The sequence below is a fragment of the Nicotiana attenuata genome, chromosome 6, assembly GCF_001879085.1.
Source record: "Nicotiana attenuata strain UT chromosome 6, NIATTr2, whole genome shotgun sequence".
Lineage (NCBI taxonomy): Eukaryota > Viridiplantae > Streptophyta > Magnoliopsida > Solanales > Solanaceae > Nicotiana > Nicotiana attenuata.
In genome coordinates this window covers 909279-932426 of record NC_031994.1, presented here as the reverse complement: position 1 = coordinate 932426, position 23148 = coordinate 909279, and the positions used below count along the sequence as shown (strand labels likewise).

The window sequence follows — 23148 nt, the reverse complement described above, 5'->3', positions numbered from 1 at the left end:
CAGGAGGAGCACGAGCAGCACCTTAGAGTGGTTCTTCAGACTCTGAGGGATAGTCAGTTATATGCTAAGTTCTCGAAGTGTGAATTCTGGTTGGGTTCAGTTGCATTTCTGGGTCATGTTGTATCAGCGGAGGGTATTCAGGTGGACCCGAAGAAGATAGAGGCAGTCAAGAACTGGCCTAGACCAGCATCAGCTACAGAGATTCGGAGTTTCTTGGGGTTGGCAGGCTACTACAGACGGTTCGTGGAGGGATTTTCATCTATTGCAGCCCCGATGACCAGATTGACCCAGAAGGGTGCCCAGTTCAGATGGTCGGATGAGTGTGAGGCGAGCTTTCAGAAGCTCAAGACAGCTCTGACTACGGCACCGGTGTTGGTTTTGCCCACAGGTTCAGGGCCTTATACAGTTTATTGTGATGCTTCCCTTGTTGGGCTTGGAGCAGTGTTGATGCAGGATGGCAAGGTCATTGCCTCTTCTTCGAGGCAGTTGAAGATTCATGAGAAGAACTATCCGGTTCATGATTTGGAGTTGGCAGCCATAGTTCACGCGTTGAAGATTTGGAGGCATTATCTGTATGGTGTGGCGTGTGAGGTGTTCACTGATCACAAGAGTCTTTAGTATTTGTTCAAGCAAAAGGAGTTGAATTTGAGGCAGAGGTGGTGGTTGGAGTTGTTGAAGGATTATGATACCACCATTTTATATCATCCGGGAAAGGCCAATGTGGTGGCCGACGCTTTGAGTAGGAAGTCAGCCAGTATGGTCAGTCTTGTTTATATTCCGGTCGGTGAGAGGCCGCTTGCTTTGGATGTTCAGGCTTTAGATAATCACTTTGTGAGACTGGATGTTTCTGAGCCCAGTCGTGTGTTTGCTTGCACAGTCGCTCGTTCTTCATTATTGGAGCGTATCCGTGATCGGTAGTATGATGATCCCCATTTGTGTGTCCTTAGAGACACGATGCAACGCGGAGGTGCCAGGCAAGTTACCTTAGATGCTGATGGAGTCTTGAGATTGCAGGGGCGAGTTTGTGTGCCCAATGTGGATGGGCTTCGAGAGTTGATTCAAGAGGAGGCCCATAGTTCCCGATACTCTATTCATCCGGGCGCCGCGAAGATGTATCAGGATTTGCGGCAGCATTATTGGTGGCGTAGGATGAAGAAGGATATTGTAGCATATGTGGCTCGTTGTTTGAATTGTCAGCAGGTTAAGTACGAGCATCAGAGGCCTGGTGGTGTATTTCAGCGGATTGAGCTTCCCGAGTGGAAGTGGGAGCGGATTACTATGGACTTTGTTACTGGACTTCCGCTGACTCGGAAGAAATTCGACGCAGTATGGGTTATTGTTGATAGGCTGACCAAGTCAGCACATTTCATTCCTGTGGCAGTCTCCTATTCTTCTGAGAGGTTGGCTGAGATCTACATTCGGGAGATTGTTCGCCTTCATGGTGTGCCCGTATCTATCATTTCGGATCGGGGTACGCAGTTTACCTCGCGCTTCTGGAGAGCAGTTCAGCAAGAGTTGGGCACACAGGTCGAGTTGAGCACAACATTTCATCCCCAGACGGACGGTCAGTCCGAGCGGACTATTCAGATTCTAGAGGATATGCTTCGAGCTTGTGATATTGACTTTGGAGGCTCGTGGGATCAGTTTTTGCCTTTAGCGGAGTTTGCCTACAACAACAGCTACCAGTCGAGCATTTAGATGGCTCCTTATGAGGCTTTATATGGTAGGCGGTGTCGGTCTCCGATTGGATGGTTTGAGCCGGGAGAGGCTCGGTTGTTGGGTACAGATTTGGTTCAGGAGGCCTTGGACAAGGTCAAATTCATTCAAGATAGGCTTCGTTCAGCTCAGTCTAGGCAAAAGAGTTATGCAGATCACAAGGTTCGAGATGTGGCTTTTACGGTTGGTGAGTGGGTACTGCTTCGAGTGTCGCCTATGAAAGGCGTGATGAGATTTGGGAAGAAGGGCAAGCTTAGCCCTAGGTTCATTGGCCCGTTTGAGATTCTTGATCGAGTGGGAGAGGTGGCTTGTAGACTTGCTTTGCCGCCGAGCTTATTAGCCGTGCATCCAGTGTTTCATGTGTCCATGCTTCGGAGGTATCACGGCGATCCAGCCCACGTGTTAGATTTCAGCACTGTCCAGTTGGACAAGGATTTGTCTTATGAGAAGGACCCGGTAGCTATTCTAGACCTGCAGGTTCGTCAGTTGAGATCCAAGAGTTTTCCTTCTGTTCGTGTTCAGTGGAGAGGTCAGCCTCCTGAGGCATCGACCTGGGAGTCCGAGTCCGATATGCGGAGCCGTTATCCTCATCTTTTTTCCGACTCAGGTACTTCTTTCTTTTGTCCGTTCGAGGACGAACGGTTGTTTTAGAGGTGGAGAATGTGACGACCCAAAGGGTCATCACTTGTTTTCTTATTCATTCTGTGCTTCCGAGGCCTTGAAAACCTCATTTAGGGTCACCTCAATTTGCGTGCGCAGTCCGGGCGCATAGCGGGAAAGCTTAAATATGAAATTCTGTGAAAAATGCTAAGTTTTGATATTAAAATGAATAAATTTTACTTCGGTCAACATTTTGGGTAAATGGACCCGGACCCGTGATTTGACGGTCCCGGAGGGTCCGTAGGAAAATATGGGACTTGGGCGTATGCCCGGAATCGAATTACGAGGTCCTAAGCCCGAGAAATGAATTTTTATGTGAAATTATTTTCTGGAAATAATTAATAAAATTCGAAATGAAATTTGATTAGAAGACTATGGTATCGGGCCCGTATTTTGGTTCCGGCGCCCGGTACAAGTCTTATATATGATTTAAGCACTTTCTGTAAAGTTTGGTTGAAAACGGACGTCGTTTGACGTGTTTCGGACTTAAAATGGAAATTTGATGTTTTATGAAATTTGGAAGAAATCATGGATTTTGAGGCTTAATTCGATGTATATGATGTTGTTTTGGCGATTTGATCGCACGGATAAGCCCGTAGGATGTTTTTGAGGTTGTGTGTATGTTTGGTTTGGAGCCCCGAGGGCTCGGGTGAGTTTTGGATAGGCCACGGGGTGAAATTTTGGACTTAAGGAATTGCAGGCCTGCAGGCTTCGCATTTCCCAAACTTTTCTCGCAATTTCCAAGATTGTTCGCATTTCCCAAGCTTTGTTCGCTATTACCAGGCTTCGCATTTCCCAAACTTTTCTCGCAATTCCCAGGCTTGTTCGCATTTCGCAAACTTTGTTCGCAATTCCCAGTTCGCAATTCCCAAACTTTTTTCGCAATTACCAGTTCGCAATTCCCAAACTTTGTTCACAATTCCCATATCTGCAACCTGCATTTTTCATACTTAGTCGAATTTTGAATCATTTTCACCATTCTTTCAAAACCCAAACACACTTAGGCGATTTTCCAAGAACAAGACTTCTTCCAAATCATTTGTAAGTTAATTTTTACTCATTTCTTTCAATCATTAACATCATTTAACATGTTTTCAACTTAAAATCAATGATTTTCATGGGTGAAATTGGGGGTTTTGGGTAGAACCTAGGTTTTTCTAAATTGGGGATTTGGACCTCAATTTGAGGTCCGATTTCAAAACAAATCACATATTTGGGTTCGTGTGGGAATGGGTAACCGGGTTTTGGTTCGAACCTCGGGTTTTGACCACGTGGGCCCGGGGGCGATTTTGGAATTTTTTGGCAAAACTTTGGGAAATTCATTTTTTTGCATTCAAATTGATTCATTTAGCGTTTATTGATGCAATTAAGTAATTTGTGATTAGATACGAACAAATTGGTGGTGGAATCAAGGGGTAAAGCTATAATTGAAGCATGAATTATGTTCGAGGCATCGAGGTAAGTGTTTGGTCTAACCTTAGCTTGAGGGATTAGGAGTTGCGTCCTATTTGCTATTTGTTTCTTGTTGAGTACGATGTATTGAGTACGATGTATAGGCATGGTGACGAGTATCTATACGTCGGTGTCGCATGACCGTGAGTCTTATATTGTGATTTCCATGATTTCGTTGTATTATTCATGCCTTGGTGAAAATTTCTATTTGTTGTGTAAAATTGTGAAAAGAATTGTGGCCTATGAACGTTGAGTAACGTTGTCTCCAGTTGTATAATGAATTGTGAAAGTATAAGTGAAAATTGAACCTCTAGAGCAGTGGCTCGAGTGATGAAGTGAATTGTGAAGTAAAAGTGAGAAAGAGGAGAGATCATTATGTTGCCCCCTTGCCGGGCTATTGTTGAGTTGTGGTTCCCTTGTATTGTGTTCTTAATTGATATTACGGATACTTAGGTTGATGATTCCTTGTGTTAGGTAAGGATTATGGTTATAGCTGAGGCAGTTAGATGTTGGGACAAGTTTGGGTATAACTGAGGCAGTTAGGTGTTGTAACAATTTTGGGTATAGCCGAGGCAGTTAGGTGTTGTAACAAGTTTGGGTATAGCTGAGGTGGTTAGGTGTTGTAACAAGTTTGGGTATGACTGAGGTGGATAAGTGCTGTGACAAGTTTGGTTATAGCTGTTTCTTTTTCCCTTGCCGGGATAGTGTAGACCTTTTGATCCCTTGTCGGGACTCTTGTTATATTTGTAAATATTATATATGGATTTGTAAATATTATATATGGATCGGGTTGCACGCCGCAACAATATTCTATATGGATCGGGTTGCACGCCACAATAAAATTATATATGGATCGGGTTGCACGCCGCAACAATATTATATATGGATCGGGTTGCACGCCGTAACAACATTATATATGGATCGCGTTGCACGCGGCAACAATATAATGAAATGGGAGCGGGTGGTACGCCTACCACGAGATATAATGAAATGGGAGCGGGTGGTACGCCTACCACGAGATATAATAAAATGGGAGCGGGTGGTATGCCTACCACGAGATATAATGAAATGGGAGCGGGTGATACGCCTACCACGAGGTATAATGAAATGGGAGCGGGTGGCACGCCTGCCACGAGATACATGAAATGGGATCGGGTTGCACGCCTGCAACGAGATATGTACTGACAGTGAAACCTGCTTTTATTTCCCTTATCCGTGTTAGAGTTAAATTATTGATGTTCTTTATTATTCTCTTGATATTCTGTTTTTACCTGTTATCCCCCGAAGCATGTTCCCCCTTCCATCCTTACTTGCTTATACGTGCTTTACTTTCCGATGTATTTTGTATAACTGCACAGGTTTATTTGATAGTCTGGTCCTAGCCTCGTCACTACTTCGCCGAGGTTAGGCTAGGCACTTACCAGCACATGGGGTCGGTTGTGCTGATACTACACTCTGTGCTCTTTTGCACAGATCCAGGTCCCGGACAGCCGTAGTAGCTCGGGAGCCAGCCTTCAGTTCACTGAGACTCCGAGGTAGCCTCGCAGGCGTCCGCAGGCCCGGCGTCTCCTCTATTTTTATTTATGATTTGTTATCTCTTATATTCGAGATAGACAGTGTTACTTTCTTTCAAACGGTTGTATATAGTAAATCTTAGTAGTCCGTGAATGTTGTGACACCAATTCTGGGTAGAGGCACATGTGGATTTTTCCTTATTATTTGGTTTATATCGTTTAAGACTTAAACAAAAGTATTTATGGATTCTAGATGTGTTGCTTGCCTAGCTTCTACGAGTAGGCACCATCACGATCTCCGATGGTGGGAAATCCGGGTCGTGACATTAACTTTTAAGTTTTTTTTTTGAAATTTGACGATAATGCATGTGTACTTGACTCCATGATAGACGATTAATAATTATTGCATGAGTTGGGACTTTCTTTGAGAATGTGAGCAAATATAACATAATAATTAAACTAATTAAGATTCACATTTTATTATAAACAAAAGTATTACTGCAAAAAGGATAAGGAACGGGCCAATTATGTTTATCTCGAGAGAGTTGTAATAAGTCCTGAAGGCAATCATGTCTCCGATTTTGTTATGTTTGTGGGTAGCTTGCCTAATGTCAAATTACTTTGTCTTGATGGAAAGTTTCTCCAGGTTAGTACATGTTCGAGATAATTTTATTTATCGGTCATTGAACTTTTGTGTTTGTTACCCAAAAGTAATTTTTCTTTTTTTTTGTTACGTAAAAGTCATTCAACTTTGTGTTCATTACACAAAAGTCAATTTTCTTTCTTTTGTTACAAAAAAATTATTTTACTTTGCTCTAGTTATCACAAAAGTTACATTTTTACTTGAAAAGTCTATTTTGCCCTTGATATTATATATACCTTCATATTTATGTAATATCTTCTATATTATATACTATACAGTTTTTAACTATGTATTTTATTTATAAATAAAATAACTTAATATTATTTTATTTTTTATTTTATAATATATTCCTTAAATTAATTTTTTCTTAATGTTAATTTTCAAAATTTGTAGCGTTACTATATTTGTCGGTAACTTTAATATATATTAGTAGAGAAATAAATCGGCAAGTACATTTCCGTGAGAAAATTCGCAAGTAAACAGACAAAGAAAATGAGGAAAAAAATCATATGTTAATCCGAAGGAAAATCCCTAGGTTCTACTTGCGAATTTAGCTGGGGATATTTTCTTGGGGATTTACCTGGGCAATTGGTTATTTGGGAAATAACATTACTAGAAATTCGGGAAAAAACATCCAAAATAATCAACCAAAGTTAGTCGGTAATGGCCAATAATCGTCCAAAACGCGACCATTAACGTGTAGTCGGTATTTTGAAGGTCGTAAGGACATACCGACCAAAGTTGGTCGGAAATTACCGACCAACTTTGGTTGGTCAATTAAATTCAAAAAAAGAATTGCTGAAAAAATGTTGTTTTATAAATAAAAATCACTAGTTAAAAATATATTATATAGTATATAATATAGAAGGCATTACATAAATATGAAGGTCTATATAATATCAAGGGCATAATAGACTTTTCAAGTAAAAATGTGACTTTTGTGATAACTAGAGCAAAGTAAAATAATTTTTGTGTAACAAAATAAAAAAAAAAGTGACTTTTGTGTAATGAACACAAAGTTAAATGATTTTTACGTAACAAAAAAAAAAAAGAAAAGTAACTTTTGGGTAACAAACACAAAAGTTCAATGACCATAGATACAATTATCTCGTACATGTTCATGCCTTTATATTTTGGTTTCTATAATCAAGTTTGTATTTGCCTTCAGAACTAACATATAAATGATCCTATAATTCTTGAGTCTGATTCTAAAATATATGTTTTCACATATTATTCTTTCAAGTCCTAGCTGAACCTCCAGTTTCGACTATGATATCGAGATAACCATACTCTCTAAAGATTCTTGAACTCAAAAGTTTAAACTTTATGGACTTGGCTCAAATATCTGCTGTTTTCTGTTTGCTGAGAAGTGCTCCGAATTTGCAAGAACTTTATATTGAGGTAAGTTGTAACATTTTATTTTATTTATGATAATTCTATATTTGAAATAAATAAGCACTTATTAAGTTTCTGCTCGTCTTAATAATCAGAAGAATGTCGATAACAAGTTAAACATTTTTTTATGGCCGAAATATCCGTCTGGGGCCACTCTTATAGGACCAATTACTACAACCTTCGAAAACATAATGAGTCCACCACTCTATCCTTCGATCTCCACTTAAAAATCAGGCTTAATTCGCATGACAATTGGCATAAGGTTTGAACTTCGATCTAAGTCACAAGTCCCTCAACATTTGCCACTTGAATAATCCGTCAACATTACAAGTTACACAGTAAACATTTTGTTTTGACTATTAACTTCAGTCCTAATAGAGGGAGTACTTATTAAGCTTAGAGACGCGAGTAATCAAAGAGTACTACTAATACTTGACTAGGCACTACTTCCTTAGATTTTCTTTTATTTATATAAGCGTGATGTCCGAGTCGGATCAGTTTGTGTGCAAATCAATTAGTTTCATCGGTACCACTACATTCAGAGGTGGATCTAGTATTTGTTCACTACTAAAAAAAACTGGAATTAGCTACGAACGTCGTCGCTAATCTGTCGCTAAATCGCCCTTAGCTAGCAGAATTTCTTGATAATCTGTCGCTAATTTGTCGCTAACTGAGATTAGCGACGGATTTCTCTATTTAGTACAGAATTTGTCCGTCGCTAATAACTCAGTATTCAACCAAGCGCACCATTCAATCTTTTTAGAACACGGGTGCCAAAAGATAATATTAGACTAATTTCAAAAAATATGTACATAAAATACCTAGTTTGATGGTAAGACCATGAGTTCACGTGTCCCTTAATTGGGACAATAGATCCGCCCCTAGCTACATTCTTAGATTCTTTATTGATAGTAAGTGTTTTCGTTTGATCACGCCCAACTATGCCTTATAAAAAGGACTCTGCGGACGTTGCAAATATAACCCGAGTATTACGCCCAGGGTCGAATCCACAGAGAGTTAACCTATCAATCACTATCTTTAGACCCACTAAACTCTTCAGAACCAGTTTTCCAGATGTTTGAATCACAGTTGAAGGTTGCTTTACTAACTACGATTGCAAGTAAATCAAACAGCTGTAAATTAAAATGCTAAGGTTGTAAACAATGATGAGAAGAAGCTAAGGCAATGATTTTCCCTATTGAAAGAATCCCTTCTGTTTATGCTCATACAAATTTACCAATACATCTCTATTAAGCATGAACGCTCATCTTACCGTAAATCTCTCCCGAGTAATTACAGTAATATACTAGTTGCACTCTCCCGAGATACACTAGCTTACTTTATTTAGCACAATTCACTTTAGATTACACCCAAGGCTTCGTTATCCCTAATCCCGCCTTTAAACCCGCAATTATAGATTCCTCTTATACTTTGGGAGTGGTGTTGTTCAACAATAACCTAAATATGCACTCTTTTCCAAGTTATGCACACTAAATAGGCACAGCTAATTGAGGATCCTGTCAATTAACTACAACAAGCACAAAGTGAACAAATAGAGATTGAAACTAGCAATTTGTATTCACATAAACAAGATGTTCATCCCCCAATAGGTTCCATCAAAGCCTTAGACAAAGGATTTAGCTACTCATGGCTATGGAAAAACAAACTAAGATAGAATTCATCATAACTAGCAATAAAAATCAAAGAAAAGAAGAAAGATGTTTAAGGTGATCTCTCACAATTGTTTTCCTTGCCAAGATACTCTAAAATTCAATACATGCCTCTCTTGGGCGAAGTCTTTTATTTAAAATAGGGTTTAGGTCTAAAAATTCCGTGTTTTACACTTTAGTCCCTAAAGTTTTCTGCTTCCGCCGCGGTTCTACCGCGGTCGCGGTTAAACCACAGCCAAATGTCTTCTCTGAATCTGAAGTTATCCGCAGCTATTTTCCACCGCGGTTCTACCGCGGTCGCGGTGGAACCGCGGTCAACCCAGTCTTCTGAATCTTCAGGCCTGTTTTGCGTGGTTTCCTTGGGGAATTTCACAGTTGGCCTCTTTTTCTTCATTTTTGACTCCAAAAATACTCCCTAGCCTTTCCTGATCATATATCACCTGCAAATCATGAAAAGCACTAATAAGAGCATTTTGTTATCACTTTTATCATCAAAACTATACAAGAAGGTGATTATTTAAGGCGTGATTATAGTTAAATTCACCTATTATCATCGTTCTTGTTGAAGCATCCAATTTTTTAAGATTTCATCTCCTTTAGTGTCAAAAGAGTACTACTAACACTTGGGTAGTCACTATATCCTTAGATTTTTTTTAAGTAATCGTGATGTTCCGGCCGGGCCAGCTTGCATGCAACCAATTAGTTTTAGGGAAATTACCAGCTATGTCCATTTATAAGTTGCTCATTACAAAAATTGGCCAATTGATAAAATATAACTAATATTAGCCAAATTAGCCAATTAGCTATTTGTAGCAAAAAAATATCAAATTTTTGCTTTGTTTTGAGTGGGTATTATTAGAATAGATTGGGCACAACTTAAGGAGCTTGAATCTCAGTTTTTGGATGATTTGTGAAGTTTTGAGGTGGTTTGAATTGAAAATTCGAAGTAAAAACTGAACATGAAAAAAAATGATATGTGTATCACATTGTGTATCATTTGTGTATCACATATATATCATATTTGTATCAATTGTGTATCACATGTATATCCATGTATACCTGTGTGTGTGATACATGCGTGATACATGTTTGATACATGTGTCGCAGAAGACTTTTTTGAACTCGATTTAATTACGAATTTTGATACAAAACCAGTCCAAATCACCTCCAATCTTCCTCAAATTTTGTATATTGACTTATCTATATAATTTCAATGAATTTCAACTATACCCATTGAAAAAGTTCCTATTTTGTTTAGATTTTTGGAATATTGTATAGATTTTTGTATTTCATCACCTTATTTGCTACCCTGTCTAATAAATTTCCTTTCCGTCTTGTATCTAATGTTGCTAATCACGCTTAAAAATATGGAAGGTGATTTTTGCATGTGATTCTTTGAGAGAAAGAACCCTATTATTTGGTTTTTCAATTTTTGTTGGCTCGTTTTGGTAAGACTATGACTAATGGCTAGAGGTTGGTAAGTTGAGATTTATTAGGGACATTTGTGTAAGTTTCCCATAGTTTTACCCGTACCTGTTACTAGGGGCGTTCAAACCGAATCGAAAAACCGCACCAACCGAAAAACCAAACCAAACCAATTGAAAAACCCGACTAGGTTTGGTTTGAATTGGTTTGGTATTGAGTAAAAAAATTCGAACCAAACCGACATATAAATATATAAATTTTATTTATATGTTAAAGACTTTATAGTGAATTTTCTTTAGAAAATGTAGAAATATTTGGGATCCTCTCATGTATTAACCTTGAAAGCGTAAATTAACGAAAAATTATTGTTAGACGAGTAAGAAAATGACTATCATGTGTTACTAAAAAAATTCTCCCATTAGAATATTTTAATAGATCATATATTTGTCAATTTTTTCCATATTTACTAAACATATATTCACTTATCAAAGCTTTATCTATAATTTTTAAAAAGTAAGATTGAAATAATATTCATGTAACAAAAAGACCCGAAAATCCAAAAACCCGACAAAACCGAACCAATCCAAATCGATATAGTTGGTTTGGTTTGATTTTGATAAAAGCCGAACCAACTCGGTCCATGTACACCCCTACCTGTTACATCCTTAAATATTGAGATTAGACCCAAATAGTAAAATTATGAATGTAACTTGCAATAAGTTTTGTCACACTTTGTTTTACAACTTATTTCACTTTAACACTTAACATACGAAAATTATATGATTCGAATGCGTTAAAACACGACCTCTTTAGAATTAAGCACTCCTAGTTTTACCCCATAAGTACGGGTTATAATATCCTTGATTCTTTTAGCCTCCAACCCTCATGATACTTCCTTAACACTTTTTTTAACCTATCATTATTTTTGTAAAAGTTCTTAAACTCTCTTGCTCATATTGATTCACTTAAAACGCATTCTAACATGAAATTACAGGGTGTATACATGTATATCCTATTACAATGACAACTTGATGACTTGATCCACTTACACGTCTTGTTTTCACGGTTATATCGGGAGTTACTCCAATTGTTTGACGTAAAATGAATAGTGAATTTGGTCAGCCAATAATTTTTTCTTGTCTTTCAAAATGGTTAACTAACATGTTAATTAATTTTTTTTATAAATTGGATCGGATTTTATTTTTTACCATTAAGGGTTTCAAGAATCAGTAAGCAATTTACGCCACCGATAACCTAAATAATACGTTAAATACGCTTTTATAATTAGTTAAAATTGGGTACAAATATTTATATTATCAATTCAAATTACAAATAAGTCATTGTAACATTTTTAACCCTAATCAATCAAGAAGAACGGCGGCGATGGAGATGGAGAAGCAGATCACTGAGGAGGATCTTCACATTGATAAGAAGCAGAAAACAGAGAATCAACAGTTTTTTTTTTTTTAAAATTAGTATTTAGTTTTTACCTTTAGATCTTCGTGTATTTCTCTTTTAATCTGAAATTTATTTATGATACCTAGGATGAGGCAGCTAAAGCTCCTCGGTCTCTAAAAAAGCCTCGCAAAAATAAACAGAAGCTGGAAAAGGTGCTTAAACTAATTATAATAGTAATTTTTTTTTCATATTTTTTGTTTTTAATACTTGTAATTTCTAACTGACTCTCTCTTTAATTTTTTGCTGAATATGCTTTAGGTCGAATTCGAAGATAATTTCGGTTTAAGCTCAGGTATTTTGGTTTGCCCGCCAATTTGCTGCCATATGTATCCGAACATATATGATGCTGAAGGAGACAGACACTCTAAAAAATGGATCCTTGAACAACAACACAAACGCGTAGTCGCAATGAAGAATCTAAGGAGGTGGTACTAGTGCAGTATTAGTAGTACGCTTTGATTATCCCTAGCTTTAACCCTAATATAACAATAGTTCAGAATCTTAATTTGCTTATTGGTATGTACTAGTAAAGACTGAATTTTTATGTTAGTGAATGTATTAAGTAACTTGGAATCTAATTATCTAAATGCTATGCTTATCTAATCAACTTATTTGCCGTCTCTTACGATTCCGATATTATTTTTTCTGTTTTTTGTTGTTACGGATCTATTCTTTTTTTTTTTTTTTTTTATGATATTAATGTCTTTCTGTTGAGCCAAGTATCTTCCGGAAACATCTTTACTCTTCTGTGATAGGGGTAAGGTCTGCGTACATTAGTGAAATTTTATTGGATGGTTGTTATTGTTGTGGTTGCTATCCTTTAGTATATGGGTACTTATTGCGCTTTCTCTAACTTTTATTCAACATTATTTATATCCTTTCAGTTTTATTTCATCTGAGATTTGATAGTGATAAGCTTGGATTTTGGTTAATGTGGTATTGTAAACTTGTGTATGTTCCTACTTTTTCTATGTTTCCGGAAGTTCAATCCATTGAGCTGAGTTTCTATCGGAAACAACCTCCCTATCGTTAACGTAGGGTTTGCGTACACTACCTTCCGCAGATCCTATATGTGGGATTATACTGGTTTTGTTGTTGTATTTTGAAGTTCAAGCCATTACGTGGCAAGATAACGTGGTTGTAATTGTTAGTATATCATTGTTTCATGGTTATGGATCAACTTATCCTTCGAAGATAAGTTGTTTTAACCTATGTTGTTCGGACTTTAAAAAAATATAATAGGGTGTGGGTCGGATTCTCCAAAAATAATGCATTTTAAGGATCTGACATGGGAGCGTCAACAATGTTGGAGAGTCCGAATAACATAGGTTTTAACTTGTTATGCCTTCTCTTTCACTTTGAGAGATCAAATACTTCAAGTTATGAGTAGCCAAGTAACACTACTTGGGCACAAATTTACTGTTGTCTTTTCATGTTTCTAATTTCGTAATGCTAACAGCCTAACCTTCGTCTTTCTCGAATCATAATTCGATTTCAATTTTATAATTTTTTGTATAACGTTGATTCTGGATAAGCGAGTCATTGTATTATTACTGTGTCGCTAGTCTAGCGGCAAGGAAAATTTTATTTTGTGTCTCATAGGCAACTTTTTGTCTCACAATTTTGTGGACCCAGAATCTGCGGACCCAGAAGTGTAAGATTGGAGTCCACAATTTTGTGAGACAAAAAGGAGTCTCATACAACTAATGTTAGTTGTATAAGACACAAAATAAAACTTCTCGAAAACAGTCTTTCTACCCTCATAAGGAGGTAGGGGTAAGGTCTGCGTATACACTACTTGTAGAAACTCACTCAGTTTATTCTTGTTATATCAAGAAAAAAGGTAATAAGCAAGGAATATGAATATCTGATTACAACCAATAGAGCTCATTTTTTTTCTTCATCTTTAATCAGAGAGGTCTTCAAGAAATTAACATCCCTTATGGTTACATTGTTTATAATCGATGATGTCCAAATTAGCTTGTGCGCACATCAGCTAATCCACTAGGTGTAACGTGTAAACACATAATATAATTCCTTCTACGGTTTGATGGTTTATTGGAAATAGCCTTTCTATCTCAGGGTAGGGGTAAGATCCGTGTACAAACTATCCTCTCCAGACCTTACTAGTGGAATTGTACTGAGTTGTTGTTGTTTTCTATACTGTGTTGGAGCATATTAATCCCTTTCCTTTTGCTTATTAATATCTCAAGTTCATGATAGTTTTTTCACTGTGAATTACTGAAATTACTAATTCATCTCCTATAAATATTGTTCACAAATCAAGTGTATCTAGCACCTGGTGCAAGGACAAGAGGAAGAGATGATTTTTTTTTATTTCCCATCCGTTGTCCGGTATTCACATTGGGACCCGACTATTTGCTCCATAACAAAAGCGACTCCATAATTAGAAACTCGAACCCTAGATCTCTGGTCAAAGATGAAAGAGTATTTACCCCTTCACCCTAGATCTCTGGGTGAACGAGAAGATTTAATAGTGAAGGTCTTGAAGCAAGCCAATACAAAGGTTTCGCCAACAATAATAAATCGTTTTCCCTAAGCTTCATTAAAAACTAAAACAAAAAGCAGAACAAAATAGTAGGTAAAGTATAAATGAACCAATAGAAGTTTCAAGAGTGTCCATTATATTATAGTCCCTTGTTCTGCCCTCGACCACATCTCTGCTACAAAGGTATAAGTATTCAAAAATACAAGAGGGCATAGGGAATTAATCAACATGATAAAAGGGTAATAAATGAAGTGTTTCACCAAAATAGTTAAACACATTCAAGAAGCAGTTGAAATTAGAAAGCACAAATGGGTGGATTACTTCTTTACAAGTTAAATCTTCAAGGAATTAACATTCCTCTATTTTATTGTACAATTTCCAAGGGTTGGCAAAGTTCCATCCCAATCATAATGTTCTATGCATGACTAGGTATATGCATAGAATATACATTTTTTTTTCCGACTAGAAAAGCATAGTAGTGAGTTTTAGAGGAAGCTGAGGACCTCTAGCCATCTCTTTCTATTATGGTGCAGGATTGGCTGTAAAACTACAAAGGGTGTGAAGATCATGCGGAGAACATGCACTATGTAAGAACTGTGGCTGTTTGGGACACACGGTAAGGCAATGCAACACCATCCTAAAGGAGTCAACTACCAAAGCTTCCATGAACCATACAGGAGACAAAGATCAGAGTTGTCAAAACACACCTCAATCATTAAAGAAGAACGAAGAATGGCAAACAGTTTCATTTAAACAAATAAGGAAGGCCAACACTACTCCCTCAAACAGCACTGGTTTACCCAGTGGAACAGGTATCAATGTCAATATCTTTGATGCCAATACAGGTAAATTCCTAACTAATCAAGTTTTTAATTACAAATCTCGCATTATAAACCAAAAATCTACTAATGTTTCAACGGAGAAAACTGTGCTCAATGGAAAGAATTTAACTAGTAATAAAAATATCCAAATTACTAACTCATTTACTGCTCTAATGGAGGAGAACCAAGTTTTGGACAAAATCACTAGTCCCCAAAAGGGGAATGAACCTGGCACTGCCCAAATGTCCAACACCCACACTCTAAGTGACACATCAGAAAGACAAGTGTCGACTACAACTACTAATAATACCCCTATTAACCATAACTCTTTCACTAACACTACTATCTCCCCTAACCAACCTATTAATCTTAATAAAACTACCATGCATGAAGCTAATAAGATAATACACGTGTCTGAAAAGCAGACTCACCTGCTCCAAATGGCCAATGCCTCCAGACACGTAAACCAAGCCCAATCCCCTCCCTTCCTTGATAAATCTGTTACGCTTCCCCTCCCAAACGCCATGCAAACAAATCTGGCAATCATTCCCAAAGATACTCCCCAATCTTGCATACCAGAAGTAACACAACTTCATAATATAAACAATACCCCACCATCAAAAAATGCCAAGAATCCCTTTCCCAAGCAGACGTCGATATCGTCTCATACAACTTTTTCGTCAGAGACCCTTACCAATGGAGAACCAACCTCCCCAAAACAACCCTCCTACCTACACTCCCATAATTTTCATCCAACTTCCAATGCCTTAGAACCACCAACCTATGTCATGGGTGGAGCTGGGCCTACTGGGCCACGCCATATCTTTCAACATAGTTCTAAATGGCAGGGAAAGGATAATAGTCATCCACAACTCCTATTACTTAGCCCAGCTAATATCGGAAGGAATTCGAATGGCAATGATCAACTTCATGAATCATGTATGACTGAAGGCCTGCTCCCACGCTACTGCTGCGGCTGCTGCTGTCCAAAACCTGGATCTGTGCAAAAGAGTACAGAGTGTAGCGTCAGCACAACCGACCCCATGTGCTGGTAAGTGCCTAGCCTAACCCCGACGAAGTAGTGACGAGGCTAGACCAGACTACCACATGTATATATATATATATATATATATATATATACATATATAGCAGAATCGAAACACGGAGACAAGTAATTAATATGGGAGGGGGAGCATGCTATGGGGGAAATAACAGTTTCAAGTAAAAATCGTCCAGTAACGAAGGAAACAACACAACCCAGACATTAATAAAGAAACAGAAAGCAACAAGTGCACGGCATCACCTTTCGTGCTTTTACTCTCATCCTCACCAAGCAATGATATAATAAAGTGTGAACGGCATCACCCTTCGTGCTTTTACTCTCTTTCCTCACATATAATTAATAGAATCGGCACAGAATGGTGCATCGTGCGGCACGACATAACCCTTCGTGCTTTACTCTCTTTCCTCACCATAAGCAAACAATGCACGACATCACCCATCGTGCTTTAACACTCTTCCTCACCCAAACAACAATCACAAACATGGGGCAAGGGGATAAACAAAATAATAACAGAAATCCCGGCAAGGAAACACAATTGAACAATTAAATCCCGGCAAGGGTACAACATCTATAATCTCAACATCCCGGCAAGGGAATAACAGTCAATAAACAACAATATCCCGACAAGGGAACAATTTAAGTACTCTTTCTCTTCCTTTCACTTTCATTTCATATCTCACTTTACCACTTGAGCCACTACTCCAAAGGGGTTCAACCATTTCATATACGTTCACAATTGAAATATAACTTGAGCCAATGCTCCTCGCTGTTCGTAGGTCACAATTTCCTTTCACAAGCTTTTCACAGCAATTAGGAATCATCACCAAGGCAAGGGAAATACAACAAAATCAAGATATTCACAATTTAAAGACTCACGGTCATGCTAGACACTAACGTATAGATACTCGTCACCATGCCTATACGTCGTACTCAACAAGAAGCAATTAGCAAATAAGACTCAACTCCTAGTCTCTCAAGCTAGGGTTAGACCAAACACTTACCTCAATGCCTCGAATACAACTCAAGCCTCAATTATAGCTTTACCCCGCGATTCCACCTCCAATCCGCTCGAATCTAGTCACAATTTACTTAATTACATTAATAAATGCTAAATGAATCATCCCCAATGCATGAAAATAAGTTTTCCCAAGTTTTACCCAAAAAGGTCAAAAATGCCCCCGGGCCCACGTGGTAAAAACCCGAGGTTCGAACCAAAACCCGATTACCCATTCCCCCACGAACCCAAATATGTAATTTGTTTTGAAATCGGACCTCAAATTGAGGTCCAAATCCCCAATTTTAGAAAAAACCTAGGTTCTACCCAAAATTCCCAAATTTCCCCATTAAAATCTTTGTTTTGAAGTTGAAATTATGTTAAAAGATGTTAAGGAGTGAAGAAAATGAGCTAGAAATCACTTACCAATTGTTTTGAAGAAGAAGAATTGTTTGAAAAATCGCCTCTTATGGTTTGGGTTTTTGAAAAGTGAAAAATAACTGAAATTTCCGTCTATATATACCCCTCTGAAGTCCCAGCGCGGACCGCGCAAAAAGGGACCGCGGCCGCGCTAGCCTGGCCTACCTGAAGACCTGCGGATCTTAGCCCTGCGCGGACCGCGGCCGCACAACACCCACCGCGGACCGCGCAAAGGCGACCGCGGCCGCGCTAGCCCCTCCGCGGTCGCACGCGGTTTCTCGCGGACCGCGCTAGAGGGTTCAGAGGCCTGCAATATTTCCTGAACCTGCAACAGCTGATATTTTAAGTCTAAGGCATCCCGGAACCTACTCAAAACTCACCCGAGCCCTCGGGGCTCCAAACCAAACATACACACCACCTCAAAACCATCCTACGGACTTATCCGTGCGATCAAATCGCCAAAATAACATCATGAACATCAAATTAGGCCTCAAAACCCACGATTTCTTCCAAATTTCATAAAACATCAAATTATCCATTTCAAGTCCGAAACATGTCAAACGACGTCCGTTTTCAACCAAACTTACAGAAAGTGCTTAAACCATATATAAGACCAGTACCGGGCGTCGGAACTAAAATACGGGCCCGATACCATCACGTTCTAATAAATTTTCATTTTCAATTTCCTTAAATATTTTCAGAAGACAATTTTACTCAAAAATTCATTCCTCGGGCTTGGGACCTCGGAATTCGATTCCGGCATACGCCCAAGTCCCATATTTTCCTACGGACCCTCCGGGACCGTCAAATCACATGTGCGGGTCCGTTTACCCAAAATGTTGACCGAAGTCAAATTTATTCATTTTAATATCAAAATTTAATATTTTTCACAGAATTTCATGTTTAAGCTTTCCGACTACGCGCCCGGACTGCGCACGCAAATCGAGGCGACTCTAAATGAGGTTTTCAAGGCCTCGGAAGCAAATAATTAATTTAAAACAGGTGATGACCCCCTTTGGATCGTCACAATAATGGTACCCAAAATTCCAAACATTATCCCCACAGTACCTTCCTTCAAAACCTTGAAAAATCTCTTCAAGCGGAGTATAATAATTACCTAAAAATTGAGGACGACTATTGAAAATTAAGAGCTAGAATCTCTTGGGTCCAGGACGGCGATGCTAATACTAAATTTTTCCACATTATGGCAACCAATAAAAAAAGGAGAAATAAAATAACTTACTATAAAAATGAGGAAGGAAATTGGATAAATCACCGTTTGGGAATCCTCCACCACACCTATGACTTCTTTCTCAAGGCATTCACAACCTCTCATCTTCATACCAATTGGCTGGATATTACTTCTAGTGCAACTACCTTTAGTAATATTAATTTAGATTCACTTGACAACCCTCTTATGCCCCATGAGATAACAAAATGCCATTTTTTCTTTAAAACCTTTCAAATCTCCGGGGCCAGATGGTATCCACCCATTTTTCTACCACAAATACTAGAAAACTGTTGGCCCCTCAATCATACAACTTTGTCTACAGGTTTTTCGTACCAACACTCTCCCAAAGGATACTAATAACACTTATATTTGTCTAATTCTTGTGAGCACGTGATTTTTGCCCTAAGCAATAATTCCCAAAATTTCAAACAAAATAATTTCTCTAGTATTTTATAAATTTTTGTGAATTTTGTGGCATTTTTTGGTAATTGTTGCATTTTTATTTGTGCATTTTAATTCATATGAAAGTACAAAAATATGCATTTTTTGCATTTAGGATTTAATTTCATATTTTAGTATTAATTTGTTTTAGAACAAAATGTTAAGAAAATAACAAAAAGGGTCCATTTTGCATTTTTTGGTATTAGTTTGCATTTCTCTTTAGGAATTAATTAGGAAATATAATTGTTAGAGTCAATTTGTTTTTAGTTTTATTTTAGCATTTTATAAAATCAGAAAATAAATAAATACAAAAGTATAAAATAAAATACAAAAAAAAGCAAAATAAAGAGAATACAAAGAAAACAAATTGGTCTCAATAAAATGCCCAAATTGGGCCAAAAGTGGTTCAGCCCACCCCAAAAAACCCCTCAAAACCGGACCAGACCACTGGCCCAAACGCCCTGCCCGGTCCAATTGCCCCCATACTCAAAACGACGTCGTTTTGACGTTGTTTAATCACGACCGTTCATCCCATCTAATCCAATGGCCACGATTGATCCTTCAATCTAAATAAAATTGTCCGAAAATCATACAAAAAAACCAAAACACAACCCATCTTCCTCGTACTCCCTGTAACGCCGGCGTTGCCCCGCCGTCTTCCTCCCATCTCCGCCGTCCTCCGCCCTAGCGCCGCCGGCCGGAAATCGTCGCCGCCGGCGGTGATGCTCCGATGGCCACCAAAATTACACCCTAGAACCACCGTTCTCTCCTCTTTCCGACCCCCATCTTAGTTTGTCTCGAATCCCATCCAATCGCCTCGAATATTAGATCTAAACTCTTCCGGCCAAGTCACAAACTCACCCAAACCGGCCCAAATTCATACTATATGCTCCTCAGCCCTCCCTCATCATCAATTCATACCTAGAAACCCTCGAATCTGCTGGAACATTACAAATTCTAAATCCCAATTCCGGCAGAACCCTAACTCAGAAATCTTGGGGATTTTGGACCGTAATTTCCCTAATCACGTGTTTTCTTTTGAAAACACACGATTAGGGATGTTACGTGTCAAGAATCCTGGAGGATTCAAACAACAATGGTTGACCGGTAAGTTTTCCTTAGGCATTCTTAGTGTTCTTTTTAATTAATTAATTGTTTTAATCAATTTAAGTATAGTTTTATTTGATTGCCATTCTTCTGTGCTATTTGGGTTCGTCCGGGTCACAATAGTCAATCACTCGAGTTAATCCATCTTAGTTCAGTTCAGTTTAAGTTTAGGTTTTAGTTTAATTGTTGTTTTTGTGATTATTAGCTTTTAATTCAGTAGATATCACTTCAATTTTCTGATTTAGTATAAGGGATGATTAAATTCTGTTTCTAATATTGCTAGCTTAATTGTCATTCATGGTTAAATCTGTTAGTTTAGTATAATTGTGTTCATTTCCGTTAATATTTTTAGTTTAGTATAATAATTTCAGTTAGTCTAGTTGTTTGGATATAGCTGATTAACTCTTAATTTGGTAGTTAATTAACCATGGTCAGTTAGAAGGGTTAGAATAGTTAGCATGGTTAACAATTTCAGGGATAAAAAGGGGGCTGAGGCTTAGTTAAGCTAGGCAGTAATTTCAGGTTGAATTCAAGGGTAGTTCAGATATTTAGGATTGGTTAGCACATGGTAGTTGGAACTAGAATCTTCTAGGACCTTCCAAAGTAGGGCTTTAGTGTAAGGTTCAGTAATTTTAGTGTGTTAACTTGAGAAACAAGTCAGTAAAGAGAGGACTGAGCTGAAAATAAAATAGGGACTAAGAGGAAAATAGAAAATTGGGGGCTGCCCTCATCTTTGCCTATAAAAGGCAGCCTCTAGTGCCTTGAATAACAAGGTTTTGAACCTCACAATCCCCCCAAAAAACTAGGCTATAGTTTCCCGAATCCAAATTTGAATTCCCAGATTCAAATTCTAGATCTGAAATTTTGAAGTCTCTTTTCCATCCTAAAATCTCAAAAAAAAAATATACAAAAGCTACAGAAAATTCAAAAAAAAACGTACAGTTCCACTCATTTCTTAGGTTGATGTCAAGTTTAGTGGTTGATGTGCATTTCTTAGCTCAAATTCTGATAGCTGAGGTTCAGAATCATTTCTGGTTTGATTTCGATTGAGTTTTGAGTTCAAACAAGTCAGTTTTGGGTCAGTTTAGTGGGTTTTTGATTGCTGAAATGTTCCTGGGTGTTTGAGAAGTTATTTTGATTCGAAATTGCTCTTGATGTTGCTGCGTTGATTGATCCATTGCTGGATTTCTGAAATTGTTCCTGAATTGCTGTTGAGTCCTGCTATTGCTGCTGACTCCTCTCATTTCCTATTCCTTTCTAATTCCAGGTACATATTTGAACCATGTATTGATGTAGCTTTGACGTTGAAATGCTGAAATGAAATGCATCATCCATTGGCCTCCTGAAATCCATGTGTTCAAGCTGCCATAATGAAATAGATAATAGATGATTTGTATTTGTTTAGGTCTTCTTTTGATCTGCATTTACATTGTATAACTGGACTGAAACTGGGCTGTATTGGACATATATTGGATAAGTGAGCTACGGGCTTGTGTTCGCTCGTTTGAACTGTTAGTATCGTGTTCGTGTTTAGTATAATAATATCGGGTGCTAGCTAATTCATAAGGTTAAGAATGACGCGAATTAGGACTGGTTTTCTGGAAATGCTGTTTGGATAATCGTTGATAGTTGTAGGTTAGTTGATTTAATTTTAAAGGTAACATTACTCAGAAATCCAGGCTGAATCGCTGTCTATTAATTGAAGTTTAAGTTGGCATATATAATCCTACAAGCATGAAGTCCAATTGATTCTTTGGTTTTAGTCTATTCACATTTGGTTGACATTGCAATGTGCAGAGGTTCACTTAAAAGGAACGAATTAACATGATAAGATAGGCTGCAAACATTGTTCGAAATAGCCATTGTTGTTTATGCCAGATTTCAACACATAATTGAATTTGTTTAGGATAGATCAACTGAAGTTTGCAGGCTTTGATTGTGTATTCGGCCTGAAAAGTGTTAGCCCGCCTCGAACTAAAAGTGATAATGGGCTTTTGGGTTTGTCAATGGCCTAAGCAACCCAGTCTTTTAAAAATGAAACCTGGGCTACTTTGGACCCTTTGCTGGAGCGTCCTGCCTCACTTGTTCAGTTGCTAGGCCCAATTGTTGGAGATTGAATTATGGAATTTTGGACCTTTCACATCTGCTAATTAATTAGGGTTCTTCTTTTAGAGACAACTTAAGTAGAAAATTGTAGTTTGCTTTTAGGATGGCCTTTAATGATAAAATGAGATGAGCCTCGCTAAACAAAGCACATAAATCGCGGGGCCCTCAATAAATGGTTGTATTAAAATACTTAGATTTCGGAATGGGCCGTTTAGCGAATTTCACGGCCTTTCTCAAAGATAATAACGCGTTAGTCTCTTTAGGCGCGTATTTTAATATACTTACCTTCCTAAATTCGGGTGCACATTTATGTGATCCAAATCCAAATCTCAACGAAGTCGAAATGTGTTAACAAATCACGGGTGCACTGGTGCGACGTGATTCGAGATGCATTTTCACGACGTTGCAATTCTTATTAAAAATAAAAATAAAAGCGGTTGACTAATAAAAGCACATAGCTAGAACATGTTTTGAAATCAGGTAAAATCAAATACAACAGTTGAGCGACCGTGCTAGAACCACG

The 23148-nt window shown here is 38.0% G+C and overlaps 1 long non-coding RNA gene across 1 annotated transcript; it reads left to right on the top strand.

Annotated features, from left to right (window-relative positions):
• LOC109228145 lies at positions 11870–12553 on the top strand. Its single transcript, XR_002068316.1, has 2 exons — positions 11870–12085; positions 12192–12553. It is a non-coding gene; the product is annotated as an uncharacterized LOC109228145 (long non-coding RNA).